The following is a 15,886-nucleotide window of genomic DNA, read 5'->3' on the forward strand; positions in this document are numbered from 1 at the left end:
AGCAGTGAGGAAGAAGAGGAGAGCGACCAAAGAACCAGAGTTTTAGCACCACCGCTGTAGACACAACATCTGCTCTGTCCCTCTAAAACCTTGTTTGGATATCTCAGACAACTTCTGCTGCAGGTTGACTTTCAGATCCGAGTGATGCTGTATGCTGTCCTAAATAATTGCTCTTTTTACTTGACAGAAATATTTTAAGTCTTCAGAACTTCTTCAATGAAATTTTCTGTGTGTATATAATCCTACCTCAATCGGAGTTTCCTCTGATCCAGCTGCAGCATTGAGAAGCAACTTCTAGAGTCTATTTTCTTAATGACCATTGTTTACTTGAATTAATCATGTAGTTATCATCGTACTAAACAAGAAGTCTCCCCGTCGGGGAATCGAATCCCGGCCTTCTGCGTGACAGGCAGAGATACTGTCCACTATACTAACGAGGACAGCTCTTTCGTTTTTCTTTGAAGAAGCTGACTGAAGGTCCTAACAGAAGGTCCTGAAACCACAGCATGAGTGAAAAGCAAAATGCGCCTGAGTATCTGACAGAGTGCTGTTCATGGTACCAGTAGCGTCTGGGTGTTTAGGGTACCAGGACCCTGGTCCTCCAGCTCCGCAGGCTGGCTCTTTCACTCCGGTGTCCGGTCGGAGGGGGTGCTTAAGAGCGGGTCCCCGGGGTCGGACGGTGAGACGGGTCTTTGGGTGGCTCCGGGTGAGCCAGGATTGAGGTGGTGTTTTGGTGCTGAAGCCACAAGGCTAAGTGGCTCCAGGCCGATATCGCCAATAACATTTTTTTATACTTTACTACAAACCTATTTCATTGTGTTCCAAATGCTCTGAAACGGGCTCTAAACCACTTTCTGGAAGAACCTTTTCGGATCCGGAAATTAGTCATTTACTCCGGTCGCGGTCCGCCAAACTCCCATCTTTGTTCTGAAGGTGCCACGTGGCGCTCGCTCACGGTTCGTAATTTGAGTCTGCGACCCCCACGAGAGAGTTTAGAATATTCTGGAGGGTAGAAGGGCGTTGTTCGGCCCGAGTTTAGACCGCTAAATCGCTCGGGTGGGGACTTCCAGCCGAGGACCGGTGATCGACGAAAAAGTGTCCGACAACGGTGCGCCTTTCTCGGACTCGGTCGGCTGGAAGTCCCGGTCCTCGGCCCGGTTCTCAAGAATTTTAGAGGACATCCAACGGGGTCTCTGGGACCCCAAAGACGCTCATTCACGGTTGTTTCACCTCTTCAGCACCTTCCAGGGCTTAGAAACCAGCCATCACCCTGTGTCAGGCAGTTTATAAGTTTCTTTTCTTCCTGAAAATTGGACATTTTAAAGTGTAGGTGAAAGCACAAAAACCATCACTAGCTCCAGAACAAGGACTGGAACAGATCAGCAGTGAGGAAAAAGAGGAGAGCGACCAAAGAACCAGAGTTTTAGCACCACCGCTGTAGACACAACATCTGCTCTGTCCCTCTAAAACCTTGTTTGGATATCTCAGACAACTTCTGCTGCAGGTTGACTTTCAGATCCGAGTGATGCTGTATGCTGTCCTAAATAATTGCTCTTTTTACTTGACAGAAATATTTTAAGTCTTCAGAACTTCTTCAATGAAATTTTCTGTGTGTATATAATCCTACCTCAATCGGAGTTTCCTCTGATCCAGCTGCAGCATTGAGAAGCAACTTCTAGAGTCTATTTTCTTAATGACCATTGTTTACTTGAATTAATCATGTAGTTATCATCGTACTAAACAAGAAGTCTCCTCGTCGGGGAATCGAACCCCGGTCTTCTGCGTGACAGGCAGAGATACTGTCCACTATACTAACGAGGACAGCTCTTTCGTTTTTCTTTGAAGAAGCTGACTGAAGGTCCTAACAGAAGGTCCTGAAACCACAGCATGAGTGAAAAGCAAAATGCGCCTGAGTATCTGACAGAGTGCTGTTCATGGTACCAGTAGCGTCTGGGTGTTTAGGGTACCAGGACCCTGGTCCTCCAGCTCCGCAGGCTGGCTCTTTCACTCCGGTGTCCGGTCGGAGGGGGTGCTTAAGAGCGGGTCCCCGGGGTCGGACGGTGAGACGGGTCTTTGGGTGGCTCCGGGTGAGCCAGGATTGAGGTGGTGTTTTGGTGCTGAAGCCACAAGGCTAAGTGGCTCCAGGCCGATATCGCCAATAACATTTTTTTATACTTTACTACAAACCTATTTCATTGTGTTCCAAATGCTCTGAAACGGGCTCTAAACCACTTTCTGGAAGAACCTTTTCGGATCCGGAAATTAGTCATTTACTCCGGTCGGGGTCCGCCAAACTCCCATCTTTGTTCTGAAGGTGCCACGTGGCGCTCGCTCACGGTTCGTAATTTGAGTCCGCGACCCCCACGAGAGAGTTTAGAATATTCTGGAGGGTAGAAGGGCGTTGTTCGGCCCGAGTTTAGACCGCTAAATCGCTCGGGTGGGGACTTCCAGCCGAGGACCGGTGATCGACGAAAAAGTGTCCGACAACGGTGCGCCTTTCTCGGACTCGGTCGGCTGGAAGTCCCGGTCCTCGGCCCGGTTCTCAAGAATTTTAGAGGACCTCCAACGGGGTCTCTGGGACCCCAAAGACGCTCATTCACGGTTGTTTCACCTCTTCAGCACCTTCCAGGGCTTAGAAACCATCCATCACCCTGTGTCAGGCAGTTTATAAGTTTCTTTTCTTCCTGAAAATTGGACATTTTAAAGTGTAGGTGAAAGCACAAAAACCATCACTAGCTCCAGAACAAGGACTGGAACAGATCAGCAGTGAGGAAGAAGAGGAGAGCGACCAAAGAACCAGAGTTTTAGCACCACCGCTGTAGACACAACATCTGCTCTGTCCCTCTAAAACCTTGTTTGGATATCTCAGACAACTTCTGCTGCAGGTTGACTTTCAGATCCCAGTGATGCTGTATGCTGTCCTAAATAATTGCTCTTTTTACTTGACAGAAATATTTTAAGTCTTCAGAACTTCTTCAATGAAATTTTCTGTGTGTATATAATCCTACCTCAATCGGAGTTTCCTCTGATCCAGCTGCAGCATTGAGAAGCAACTTCTAGAGTCTATTTTCTTAATGACCATTGTTTACTTGAATTAATCATGTAGTTATCATCGTACTAAACAAGAAGTCTCCCCGTCGGGGAATCGAACCCCGGCCTTCTGCGTGACAGGCAGAGATACTGTCCACTATACTAACGAGGACAGCTCTTTCGTTTTTCTTTGAAGAAGCTGACTGAAGGTCCTAACAGAAGGTCCTGAGACCACAGCATGAGTGAAAAGCAAAATGCGCCTGAGTATCTGACAGAGTGCTGTTCATGGTACCAGTAGCGTCTGGGTGTTTAGGGTACCAGGACCCTGGTCCTCCAGCTCCGCAGGCTGGCTCTTTCACTCCGGTGTCCGGTCGGAGGGGGTGCTTAAGAGCGGGTCCCCGGGGTCGGACGGTGAGACGGGTCTTTGGGTGGCTCCGGGTGAGCCAGGATTGAGGTGGTGTTTTGGTGCTGAAGCCACAAGGCTAAGTGGCTCCAGGCCGATATCGCCAATAACATTTTTTTATACTTTACTACAAACCTATTTCATTGTGTTCCAAATGCTCTGAAACGGGCTCTAAACCACTTTCTGGAAGAACCTTTTCGGATCCGGAAATTAGTCATTTACTCCGGTCGCGGTCCGCCAAACTCCCATCTTTGTTCTGAAGGTGCCACGTGGCGCTCGCTCACGGTTCGTAATTTGAGTCCGCGACCCCCACGAGAGAGTTTAGAATATTCTGGAGGGTAGAAGGGCGTTGTTCGGCCCGAGTTTAGACCGCTAAATCGCTCGGGTGGGGACTTCCAGCCGAGGACCGGTGATCGACGAAAAAGTGTCCGACAACGGTGCGCCTTTCTCGGACTCGGTCGGCTGGAAGTCCCGGTCCTCGGCCCGGTTCTCAAGAATTTTAGAGGACCTCCAACGGGGTCTCTGGGACCCCAAAGACGCTCATTCACGGTTGTTTCACCTCTTCAGCACCTTCCAGGGCTTAGAAACCATCCATCACCCTGTGTCAGGCAGTTTATAAGTTTCTTTTCTTCCTGAAAATTGGACATTTTAAAGTGTAGGTGAAAGCACAAAAACCATCACTAGCTCCAGAACAAGGACTGGAACAGATCAGCAGTGAGGAAGAAGAGGAGAGCGACCAAAGAACCAGAGTTTTAGCACCACCGCTGTAGACACAACATCTGCTCTGTCCCTTTAAAACCTTGTTTGGATATCTCAGACAACTTCTGCTGCAGGTTGACTTTCAGATCCGAGTGATGCTGTATGCTGTCCTAAATAATTGCTCTTTTTACTTGACAGAAATATTTTAAGTCTTCAGAACTTCTTCAATGAAATTTTCTGTGTGTATATAATCCTACCTCAATCGGAGTTTCCTCTGATCCAGCTGCAGCATTGAGAAGCAACTTCTAGAGTCTATTTTCTTAATGACCATTGTTTACTTGAATTAATCATGTAGTTATCATCGTACTAAACAAGAAGTCTCCTCGTCGGGGAATCGAACCCCGGTCTTCTGCGTGACAGGCAGAGATACTGTCCACTATACTAACGAGGACAGCTCTTTCGTTTTTCTTTGAAGAAGCTGACTGAAGGTCCTAACAGAAGGTCCTGAAACCACAGCATGAGTGAAAAGCAAAATGCGCCTGAGTATCTGACAGAGTGCTGTTCATGGTACCAGTAGCGTCTGGGTGTTTAGGGTACCAGGACCCTGGTCCTCCAGCTCCGCAGGCTGGCTCTTTCACTCCGGTGTCCGGTCGGAGGGGGTGCTTAAGAGCGGGTCCCCGGGGTCGGACGGTGAGACGGGTCTTTGGGTGGCTCCGGGTGAGCCAGGATTGAGGTGGTGTTTTGGTGCTGAAGCCACAAGGCTAAGTGGCTCCAGGCCGATATCGCCAATAACATTTTTTTATACTTTACTACAAACCTATTTCATTGTGTTCCAAATGCTCTGAAACGGGCTCTAAACCACTTTCTGGAAGAACCTTTTCGGATCCGGAAATTAGTCATTTACTCCGGTCGCGGTCCGCCAAACTCCCATCTTTGTTCTGAAGGTGCCACGTGGCGCTCGCTCACGGTTCGTAATTTGAGTCCGCGACCCCCACGAGAGAGTTTAGAATATTCTGGAGGGTAGAAGGGCGTTGTTCGGCCCGAGTTTAGACCGCTAAATCGCTCGGGTGGGGACTTCCAGCCGAGGACCGGTGATCGACGAAAAAGTGTCCGACAACGGTGCGCCTTTCTCGGACTCGGTCGGCTGGAAGTCCCGGTCCTCGGCCCGGTTCTCAAGAATTTTAGAGGACCTCCAACGGGGTCTCTGGGACCCCAAAGACGCTCATTCACGGTTGTTTCACCTCTTCAGCACCTTCCAGGGCTTAGAAACCATCCATCACCCTGTGTCAGGCAGTTTATAAGTTTCTTTTCTTCCTGAAAATTGGACATTTTAAAGTGTAGGTGAAAGCACAAAAACCATCACTAGCTCCAGAACAAGGACTGGAACAGATCAGCAGTGAGGAAGAAGAGGAGAGCGACCAAAGAACCAGAGTTTTAGCACCACCGCTGTAGACACAACATCTGCTCTGTCCCTCTAAAACCTTGTTTGGATATCTCAGACAACTTCTGCTGCAGGTTGACTTTCAGATCCCAGTGATGCTGTATGCTGTCCTAAATAATTGCTCTTTTTACTTGACAGAAATATTTTAAGTCTTCAGAACTTCTTCAATGAAATTTTCTGTGTGTATATAATCCTACCTCAATCGGAGTTTCCTCTGATCCAGCTGCAGCATTGAGAAGCAACTTCTAGAGTCTATTTTCTTAATGACCATTGTTTACTTGAATTAATCATGTAGTTATCATCGTACTAAACAAGAAGTCTCCCCGTCGGGGAATCGAACCCCGGTCTTCTGCGTGACAGGCAGAGATACTGTCCACTATACTAACGAGGACAGCTCTTTCGTTTTTCTTTGAAGAAGCTGACTGAAGGTCCTAACAGAAGGTCCTGAGACCACAGCATGAGTGAAAAGCAAAATGCGCCTGAGTATCTGACAGAGTGCTGTTCATGGTACCAGTAGCGTCTGGGTGTTTAGGGTACCAGGACCCTGGTCCTCCAGCTCCGCAGGCTGGCTCTTTCACTCCGGTGTCCGGTCGGAGGGGGTGCTTAAGAGCGGGTCCCCGGGGTCGGACGGTGAGACGGGTCTTTGGGTGGCTCCGGGTGAGCCAGGATTGAGGTGGTGTTTTGGTGCTGAAGCCACAAGGCTAAGTGGCTCCAGGCCGATATCGCCAATAACATTTTTTTATACTTTACTACAAACCTATTTCATTGTGTTCCAAATGCTCTGAAACGGGCTCTAAACCACTTTCTGGAAGAACCTTTTCGGATCCGGAAATTAGTCATTTACTCCGGTCGCGGTCCGCCAAACTCCCATCTTTGTTCTGAAGGTGCCACGTGGCGCTCGCTCACGGTTCGTAATTTGAGTCCGCGACCCCCACGAGAGAGTTTAGAATATTCTGGAGGGTAGAAGGGCGTTGTTCGGCCCGAGTTTAGACCGCTAAATCGCTCGGGTGGGGACTTCCAGCCGAGGACCGGTGATCGACGAAAAAGTGTCCGACAACGGTGCGCCTTTCTCGGACTCGGTCGGCTGGAAGTCCCGGTCCTCGGCCCGGTTCTCAAGAATTTTAGAGGACCTCCAACGGGGTCTCTGGGACCCCAAAGACGCTCATTCACGGTTGTTTCACCTCTTCAGCACCTTCCAGGGCTTAGAAACCATCCATCACCCTGTGTCAGGCAGTTTATAAGTTTCTTTTCTTCCTGAAAATTGGACATTTTAAAGTGTAGGTGAAAGCACAAAAACCATCACTAGCTCCAGAACAAGGACTGGAACAGATCAGCAGTGAGGAAGAAGAGGAGAGCGACCAAAGAACCAGAGTTTTAGCACCACCGCTGTAGACACAACATCTGCTCTGTCCCTTTAAAACCTTGTTTGGATATCTCAGACAACTTCTGCTGCAGGTTGACTTTCAGATCCGAGTGATGCTGTATGCTGTCCTAAATAATTGCTCTTTTTACTTGACAGAAATATTTTAAGTCTTCAGAACTTCTTCAATGAAATTTTCTGTGTGTATATAATCCTACCTCAATCGGAGTTTCCTCTGATCCAGCTGCAGCATTGAGAAGCAACTTCTAGAGTCTATTTTCTTAATGACCATTGTTTACTTGAATTAATCATGTAGTTATCATCGTACTAAACAAGAAGTCTCCCCGTCGGGGAATCGAACCCCGGTCTTCTGCGTGACAGGCAGAGATACTGTCCACTATACTAACGAGGACAGCTCTTTCGTTTTTCTTTGAAGAAGCTGACTGAAGGTCCTAACAGAAGGTCCTGAAACCACAGCATGAGTGAAAAGCAAAATGCGCCTGAGTATCTGACAGAGTGCTGTTCATGGTACCAGTAGCGTCTGGGTGTTTAGGGTACCAGGACCCTGGTCCTCCAGCTCCGCAGGCTGGCTCTTTCACTCCGGTGTCCGGTCGGAGGGGGTGCTTAAGAGCGGGTCCCCGGGGTCGGACGGTGAGACGGGTCTTTGGGTGGCTCCGGGTGAGCCAGGATTGAGGTGGTGTTTTGGTGCTGAAGCCACAAGGCTAAGTGGCTCCAGGCCGATATCGCCAATAACATTTTTTTATACTTTACTACAAACCTATTTCATTGTGTTCCAAATGCTCTGAAACGGGCTCTAAACCACTTTCTGGAAGAACCTTTTCGGATCCGGAAATTAGTCATTTACTCCGGTCGCGGTCCGCCAAACTCCCATCTTTGTTCTGAAGGTGCCACGTGGCGCTCGCTCACGGTTCGTAATTTGAGTCCGCGACCCCCACGAGAGAGTTTAGAATATTCTGGAGGGTAGAAGGGCGTTGTTCGACCCGAGTTTAGACCGCTAAATCGCTCGGGTGGGGACTTCCAGCCGAGGACCGGTGATCGACGAAAAAGTGTCCGACAACGGTGCGCCTTTCTCGGACTCGGTCGGCTGGAAGTCCCGGTCCTCGGCCCGGTTCTCAAGAATTTTAGAGGACCTCCAACGGGGTCTCTGGGACCCCAAAGACGCTCATTCACGGTTGTTTCACCTCTTCAGCACCTTCCAGGGCTTAGAAACCATCCATCACCCTGTGTCAGGCAGTTTATAAGTTTCTTTTCTTCCTGAAAATTGGACATTTTAAAGTGTAGGTGAAAGCACAAAAACCATCACTAGCTCCAGAACAAGGACTGGAACAGATCAGCAGTGAGGAAGAAGAGGAGAGCGACCAAAGAACCAGAGTTTTAGCACCACCGCTGTAGACACAACATCTGCTCTGTCCCTTTAAAACCTTGTTTGGATATCTCAGACAACTTCTGCTGCAGGTTGACTTTCAGATCCGAGTGATGCTGTATGCTGTCCTAAATAATTGCTCTTTTTACTTGACAGAAATATTTTAAGTCTTCAGAACTTCTTCAATGAAATTTTCTGTGTGTATATAATCCTACCTCAATCGGAGTTTCCTCTGATCCAGCTGCAGCATTGAGAAGCAACTTCTAGAGTCTATTTTCTTAATGACCATTGTTTACTTGAATTAATCATGTAGTTATCATCGTACTAAACAAGAAGTCTCCCCGTCGGGGAATCGAACCCCGGTCTTCTGCGTGACAGGCAGAGATACTGTCCACTATACTAACGAGGACAGCTCTTTCGTTTTTCTTTGAAGAAGCTGACTGAAGGTCCTAACAGAAGGTCCTGAAACCACAGCATGAGTGAAAAGCAAAATGCGCCTGAGTATCTGACAGAGTGCTGTTCATGGTACCAGTAGCGTCTGGGTGTTTAGGGTACCAGGACCCTGGTCCTCCAGCTCCGCAGGCTGGCTCTTTCACTCCGGTGTCCGGTCGGAGGGGGTGCTTAAGAGCGGGTCCCCGGGGTCGGACGGTGAGACGGGTCTTTGGGTGGCTCCGGGTGAGCCAGGATTGAGGTGGTGTTTTGGTGCTGAAGCCACAAGGCTAAGTGGCTCCAGGCCGATATCGCCAATAACATTTTTTTATACTTTACTACAAACCTATTTCATTGTGTTCCAAATGCTCTGAAACGGGCTCTAAACCACTTTCTGGAAGAACCTTTTCGGATCCGGAAATTAGTCATTTACTCCGGTCGCGGTCCGCCAAACTCCCATCTTTGTTCTGAAGGTGCCACGTGGCGCTCGCTCACGGTTCGTAATTTGAGTCCGCGACCCCCACGAGAGAGTTTAGAATATTCTGGAGGGTAGAAGGGCGTTGTTCGGCCCGAGTTTAGACCGCTAAATCGCTCGGGTGGGGACTTCCAGCCGAGGACCGGTGATCGACGAAAAGGTGTCCGACAACGGTGCGCCTTTCTCGGACTCGGTCGGCTGGAAGTCCCGGTCCTCGGCCCGGTTCTCAAGAATTTTAGAGGACCTCCAACGGGGTCTCTGGGACCCCAAAGACGCTCATTCACGGTTGTTTCACCTCTTCAGCACCTTCCAGGGCTTAGAAACCATCCATCACCCTGTGTCAGGCAGTTTATAAGTTTCTTTTCTTCCTGAAAATTGGACATTTTAAAGTGTAGGTGAAAGCACAAAAACCATCACTAGCTCCAGAACAAGGACTGGAACAGATCAGCAGTGAGGAAGAAGAGGAGAGCGACCAAAGAACCAGAGTTTTAGCACCACCGCTGTAGACACAACATCTGCTCTGTCCCTTTAAAACCTTGTTTGGATATCTCAGACAACTTCTGCTGCAGGTTGACTTTCAGATCCGAGTGATGCTGTATGCTGTCCTAAATAATTGCTCTTTTTACTTGACAGAAATATTTTAAGTCTTCAGAACTTCTTCAATGAAATTTTCTGTGTGTATATAATCCTACCTCAATCGGAGTTTCCTCTGATCCAGCTGCAGCATTGAGAAGCAACTTCTAGAGTCTATTTTCTTAATGACCATTGTTTACTTGAATTAATCATGTAGTTATCATCGTACTAAACAAGAAGTCTCCCCGTCGGGGAATCGAACCCCGGTCTTCTGCGTGACAGGCAGAGATACTGTCCACTATACTAACGAGGACAGCTCTTTCGTTTTTCTTTGAAGAAGCTGACTGAAGGTCCTAACAGAAGGTTCTGAAACCACAGCATGAGTGAAAAGCAAAATGCGCCTGAGTATCTGACAGAGTGCTGTTCATGGTACCAGTAGCGTCTGGGTGTTTAGGGTACCAGGACCCTGGTCCTCCAGCTCCGCAGGCTGGCTCTTTCACTCCGGTGTCCGGTCGGAGGGGGTGCTTAAGAGCGGGTCCCCGGGGTCGGACGGTGAGACGGGTCTTTGGGTGGCTCCGGGTGAGCCAGGATTGAGGTGGTGTTTTGGTGCTGAAGCCACAAGGCTAAGTGGCTCCAGGCCGATATCGCCAATAACATTTTTTTATACTTTACTACAAACCTATTTCATTGTGTTCCAAATGCTCTGAAACGGGCTCTAAACCACTTTCTGGAAGAACCTTTTCGGATCCGGAAATTAGTCATTTACTCCGGTCGCGGTCCGCCAAACTCCCATCTTTGTTCTGAAGGTGCCACGTGGCGCTCGCTCACGGTTCGTAATTTGAGTCCGCGACCCCCACGAGAGAGTTTAGAATATTCTGGAGGGTAGAAGGGCGTTGTTCGGCCCGAGTTTAGACCGCTAAATCGCTCGGGTGGGGACTTCCAGCCGAGGACCGGTGATCGACGAAAAAGTGTCCGACAACGGTGCGCCTTTCTCGGACTCGGTCGGCTGGAAGTCCCGTTCCTCGGCCCGGTTCTCAAGAATTTTAGAGGACCTCCAACGGGGTCTCTGGGACCCCAAAGACGCTCATTCACGGTTGTTTCACCTCTTCAGCACCTTCCAGGGCTTAGAAACCATCCATCACCCTGTGTCAGGCAGTTTATAAGTTTCTTTTCTTCCTGAAAATTGGACATTTTAAAGTGTAGGTGAAAGCACAAAAACCATCACTAGCTCCAGAACAAGGACTGGAACAGATCAGCAGTGAGGAAGAAGAGGAGAGCGACCAAAGAACCAGAGTTTTAGCACCACCGCTGTAGACACAACATCTGCTCTGTCCCTCTAAAACCTTGTTTGGATATCTCAGACAACTTCTGCTGCAGGTTGACTTTCAGATCCGAGTGATGCTGTATGCTGTCCTAAATAATTGCTCTTTTTACTTGACAGAAATATTTTAAGTCTTCAGAACTTCTTCAATGAAATTTTCTGTGTGTATATAATCCTACCTCAATCGGAGTTTCCTCTGATCCAGCTGCAGCATTGAGAAGCAACTTCTAGAGTCTATTTTCTTAATGACCATTGTTTACTTGAATTAATCATGTAGTTATCATCGTACTAAACAAGAAGTCTCCCCGTCGGGGAATCGAACCCCGGTCTTCTGCGTGACAGGCAGAGATACTGTCCACTATACTAACGAGGACAGCTCTTTTGTTTTTCTTTGAAGAAGCTGACTGAAGGTCCTAACAGAAGGTCCTGAGACCACAGCATGAGTGAAAAGCAAAATGCGCCTGAGTATCTGACAGAGTGCTGTTCATGGTACCAGTAGCGTCTGGGTGTTTAGGGTACCAGGACCCTGGTCCTCCAGCTCCGCAGGCTGGCTCTTTCACTCCGGTGTCCGGTCGGAGGGGGTGCTTAAGAGCGGGTCCCCGGGGTCGGACGGTGAGACGGGTCTTTGGGTGGCTCCGGGTGAGCCAGGATTGAGGTGGTGTTTTGGTGCTGAAGCCACAAGGCTAAGTGGCTCCAGGCCGATATCGCCAATAACATTTTTTTATACTTTACTACAAACCTATTTCATTGTGTTCCAAATGCTCTGAAACGGGCTCTAAACCACTTTCTGGAAGAACCTTTTCGGATCCGGAAATTAGTCATTTACTCCGGTCGCGGTCCGCCAAACTCCCATCTTTGTTCTGAAGGTGCCACGTGGCGCTCGCTCACGGTTCGTAATTTGAGTCCGCGACCCCCACGAGAGAGTTTAGAATATTCTGGAGGGTAGAAGGGCGTTGTTCGGCCCGAGTTTAGACCGCTAAATCGCTCGGGTGGGGACTTCCAGCCGAGGACCGGTGATCGACGAAAAAGTGTCCGACAACGGTGCGCCTTTCTCGGACTCGGTCGGCTGGAAGTCCCGTTCCTCGGCCCGGTTCTCAAGAATTTTAGAGGACCTCCAACGGGGTCTCTGGGACCCCAAAGACGCTCATTCACGGTTGTTTCACCTCTTCAGCACCTTCCAGGGCTTAGAAACCATCCATCACCCTGTGTCAGGCAGTTTATAAGTTTCTTTTCTTCCTGAAAATTGGACATTTTAAAGTGTAGGTGAAAGCACAAAAACCATCACTAGCTCCAGAACAAGGACTGGAACAGATCAGCAGTGAGGAAGAAGAGGAGAGCGACCAAAGAACCAGAGTTTTAGCACCACCGCTGTAGACACAACATCTGCTCTGTCCCTCTAAAACCTTGTTTGGATATCTCAGACAACTTCTGCTGCAGGTTGACTTTCAGATCCGAGTGATGCTGTATGCTGTCCTAAATAATTGCTCTTTTTACTTGACAGAAATATTTTAAGTCTTCAGAACTTCTTCAATGAAATTTTCTGTGTGTATACAGGTAAAAGCCAGTAAATTAGAATATTTTGAAAAACTTGATTTATTTCAGTAATTGCAGTCAAAAGGTGTAACTTGTACATTATATGTATTCATTGCACACAGACTGATGCATTCAAATGTTTATTTCATTTAATTGTGATGATTAGAAGTGGCAATAAATGAAAATCCAAAATTCCGTGTGTCACAAAATTAGAATATTGTGTAAGGGTTACATTTTGAAGACACCTGGTGCCTCAAAACACCTGCAAAGGGCTTTAAATGGTCTCTCAGTCCAGTTGTGAAGCCTACACAAACATGGGGAAGACTTCAGATTTGACAGCTGTCCAAAAGGCGACCATCGACACATTGCACAAGGAGGGCAAGACACAAAAGGTTATTGCTGAAGAGGCTGGCTGTTCTCAGAGCCCTGTGTCCAAACACATTAATGGAGAGGCAAAGGGAAGGAAAAACTGTGGTAAGAAAAAGTGTACAAGCGATAGGGATCACCGCGCCGTGGTCAAGATTGTGAAAAAACCCCATTCAAAAATGTGGGGGAGATTCACAAGGAGTGGACAGCTGCTGGAGTCAGTGCTTCAAGATCCACCACCAAGAGACGCTTGAAAGACACGGGTTTCAACTGCCGCATACCTCGTGTCAAGCCACTGTTGACCAAGAAACAGCGCAAAAGCGTCTCACCTGGGCTAAGGAAAAAAAGAGCTGGACTGCTGCTGAGTGGGCCAAAGTCATGTTTTCTGACGAAAGCAAATTTTGCATTTCCTTTGGAAATGGAGGTCCCAGAGTCTGGAGGAGGACAGGAGAGGCACAGGATCCACGTTGCCTGAAGTCTAGTGTAAAGTTTCCACCATCCGTGATGGTTTGGGGTGCCATGTCATCTGCTGGTGTCGGTCCACTCTGTCTCCTGAGATCCAGGGTCAACGCAGCAGTCTACCAGCAAGTTTTAGAGCACTTCATGCTTCCTGTTGCTGACCTGCTCTATGGAGATGGAGATTTCAAGTTCCAACAGGACTTGGCGCCTGCACACAGCGCAAAATCTACCCGTGCCTGGTTTACGGACCATGGTATTTCTGTTCTAAATTGGCCAGCCATCTCCCCTGACCTTAGCCCCATAGAAAATCTGTGGGGTATTGTGAAAAGGAAGATGCAGAATGCCAGACCCAAAAACGCAGAAGAGTTGAAGGCCACTATCAGAGCAACCTGGGCTCTCATAACACCTGAGCAGTGCCAGAAACTCATCGACTCCATGCCACGCCGCATTAATGCAGTAATTGAGGCAAAAGGAGCTCCAACCAACTATTGAGTATTGCACATGCTCATATTTTTCATTTTCATACTTTTCAGTTGGCCAACATTTCTAAAAATCCCTTTTTTGTATTTGCCTTAAGTAATATTCTAATTTTGTGACACACGGAATTTTGGATTTTCATTTGTTGCACTTCAATTCATCACAATTAAATGAAATAAACATTTGAATGCATCAGTCTGAGTGCAATGAATACATATAATGTACAAGTTACACCTTTTGACTGCAATTACTGAAAAAAATCAAGTTTTTCAAAATATTCTAATTTACTGGCTTTTACCTGTATAATCCTACCTCAATCGGAGTTTCCTCTGATCCAGCTGCAGCATTGAGAAGCAACTTCTAGAGTCTATTTTCTTAATGACCATTGTTTACTTGAATTAATCATGTAGTTATCATCGTACTAAACAAGAAGTCTCCCCGTCGGGGAATCGAACCCCGGTCTTCTGCGTGACAGGCAGAGATACTGTCCACTATACTAACGAGGACAGCTCTTTTGTTTTTCTTTGAAGAAGCTGACTGAAGGTCCTAACAGAAGGTCCTGAAACCACAGCATGAGTGAAAAGCAAAATGCGCCTGAGTATCTGACAGAGTGCTGTTCATGGTACCAGTAGCGTCTGGGTGTTTAGGGTACCAGGACCCTGGTCCTCCAGCTCCGCAGGCTGGCTCTTTCACTCCGGTGTCCGGTCGGAGGGGGTGCTTAAGAGCGGGTCCCCGGGGTCGGACGGTGAGACGGGTCTTTGGGTGGCTCCGGGTGAGCCAGGATTGAGGTGGTGTTTTGGTGCTGAAGCCACAAGGCTAAGTGGCTCCAGGCCGATATCGCCAATAACATTTTTTTATACTTTACTACAAACCTATTTCATTGTGTTCCAAATGCTCTGAAACGGGCTCTAAACCACTTTCTGGAAGAACCTTTTCGGATCCGGAAATTAGTCATTTACTCCGGTCGCGGTCCGCCAAACTCCCATCTTTGTTCTGAAGGTGCCACGTGGCGCTCGCTCACGGTTCGTAATTTGAGTCCGCGACCCCCACGAGAGAGTTTAGAATATTCTGGAGGGTAGAAGGGCGTTGTTCGGCCCGAGTTTAGACCGCTAAATCGCTCGGGTGGGGACTTCCAGCCGAGGACCGGTGATCGACGAAAAAGTGTCCGACAACGGTGCGCCTTTCTCGGACTCGGTCGGCTGGAAGTCCCGTTCCTCGGCCCGGTTCTCAAGAATTTTAGAGGACCTCCAACGGGGTCTCTGGGACCCCAAAGACGCTCATTCACGGTTGTTTCACCTCTTCAGCACCTTCCAGGGCTTAGAAACCATCCATCACCCTGTGTCAGGCAGTTTATAAGTTTCTTTTCTTCCTGAAAATTGGACATTTTAAAGTGTAGGTGAAAGCACAAAAACCATCACTAGCTCCAGAACAAGGACTGGAACAGATCAGCAGTGAGGAAGAAGAGGAGAGCGACCAAAGAACCAGAGTTTTAGCACCACCGCTGTAGACACAACATCTGCTCTGTCCCTCTAAAACCTTGTTTGGATATCTCAGACAACTTCTGCTGCAGGTTGACTTTCAGATCCGAGTGATGCTGTATGCTGTCCTAAATAATTGCTCTTTTTACTTGACAGAAATATTTTAAGTCTTCAGAACTTCTTCAATGAAATTTTCTGTGTGTATATAATCCTACCTCAATCGGAGTTTCCTCTGATCCAGCTGCAGCATTGAGAAGCAACTTCTAGAGTCTATTTTCTTAATGACCATTGTTTACTTGAATTAATCATGTAGTTATCATCGTACTAAACAAGAAGTCTCCCCGTCGGGGAATCGAACCCCGGTCTTCTGCGTGACAGGCAGAGATACTGTCCACTATACTAACGAGGACAGCTCTTTCGTTTTTCTTTGAAGAAGCTGACTGAAGGTCCTAACAGAA

General features: G+C 48.0%; 10 non-coding genes across 10 annotated transcripts; all 10 read right to left on the reverse strand.

Moving 5' to 3' along the window:
• Positions 1 to 1,749: 1,749 nt before the first annotated feature.
• On the reverse strand, positions 1,750 to 1,821 carry trnad-guc (transfer RNA aspartic acid (anticodon GUC)). The gene has a single exon. It is a non-coding gene; the product is annotated as a tRNA-Asp (tRNA).
• A 1,309-nt stretch (positions 1,822 to 3,130) lies between these two features.
• On the reverse strand, positions 3,131 to 3,202 carry trnad-guc (transfer RNA aspartic acid (anticodon GUC)). Its single transcript has one exon. It is a non-coding gene; the product is annotated as a tRNA-Asp (tRNA).
• A 1,309-nt stretch (positions 3,203 to 4,511) lies between these two features.
• trnad-guc (transfer RNA aspartic acid (anticodon GUC)) lies at positions 4,512 to 4,583 on the reverse strand. Its single transcript has one exon. It is a non-coding gene; the product is annotated as a tRNA-Asp (tRNA).
• Positions 4,584 to 5,892: 1,309 nt separating this feature from the next.
• Positions 5,893 to 5,964, reverse strand: trnad-guc (transfer RNA aspartic acid (anticodon GUC)). The gene has a single exon. It is a non-coding gene; the product is annotated as a tRNA-Asp (tRNA).
• A 1,309-nt stretch (positions 5,965 to 7,273) lies between these two features.
• Positions 7,274 to 7,345, reverse strand: trnad-guc (transfer RNA aspartic acid (anticodon GUC)). Its single transcript has one exon. It is a non-coding gene; the product is annotated as a tRNA-Asp (tRNA).
• Positions 7,346 to 8,654: 1,309 nt separating this feature from the next.
• On the reverse strand, positions 8,655 to 8,726 carry trnad-guc (transfer RNA aspartic acid (anticodon GUC)). The gene has a single exon. It is a non-coding gene; the product is annotated as a tRNA-Asp (tRNA).
• A 1,309-nt stretch (positions 8,727 to 10,035) lies between these two features.
• Positions 10,036 to 10,107, reverse strand: trnad-guc (transfer RNA aspartic acid (anticodon GUC)). The gene has a single exon. It is a non-coding gene; the product is annotated as a tRNA-Asp (tRNA).
• Positions 10,108 to 11,416: 1,309 nt separating this feature from the next.
• Positions 11,417 to 11,488, reverse strand: trnad-guc (transfer RNA aspartic acid (anticodon GUC)). The gene has a single exon. It is a non-coding gene; the product is annotated as a tRNA-Asp (tRNA).
• A 2,896-nt stretch (positions 11,489 to 14,384) lies between these two features.
• Positions 14,385 to 14,456, reverse strand: trnad-guc (transfer RNA aspartic acid (anticodon GUC)). Its single transcript has one exon. It is a non-coding gene; the product is annotated as a tRNA-Asp (tRNA).
• A 1,309-nt stretch (positions 14,457 to 15,765) lies between these two features.
• On the reverse strand, positions 15,766 to 15,837 carry trnad-guc (transfer RNA aspartic acid (anticodon GUC)). The gene has a single exon. It is a non-coding gene; the product is annotated as a tRNA-Asp (tRNA).
• Between the last annotated feature and the right edge of the window lie 49 nt (positions 15,838 to 15,886).

The sequence above is a fragment of the Cololabis saira genome, chromosome 13 (genome assembly GCF_033807715.1).
Source record: "Cololabis saira isolate AMF1-May2022 chromosome 13, fColSai1.1, whole genome shotgun sequence".
Taxonomy (NCBI): domain Eukaryota; kingdom Metazoa; phylum Chordata; class Actinopteri; order Beloniformes; family Belonidae; genus Cololabis; species Cololabis saira.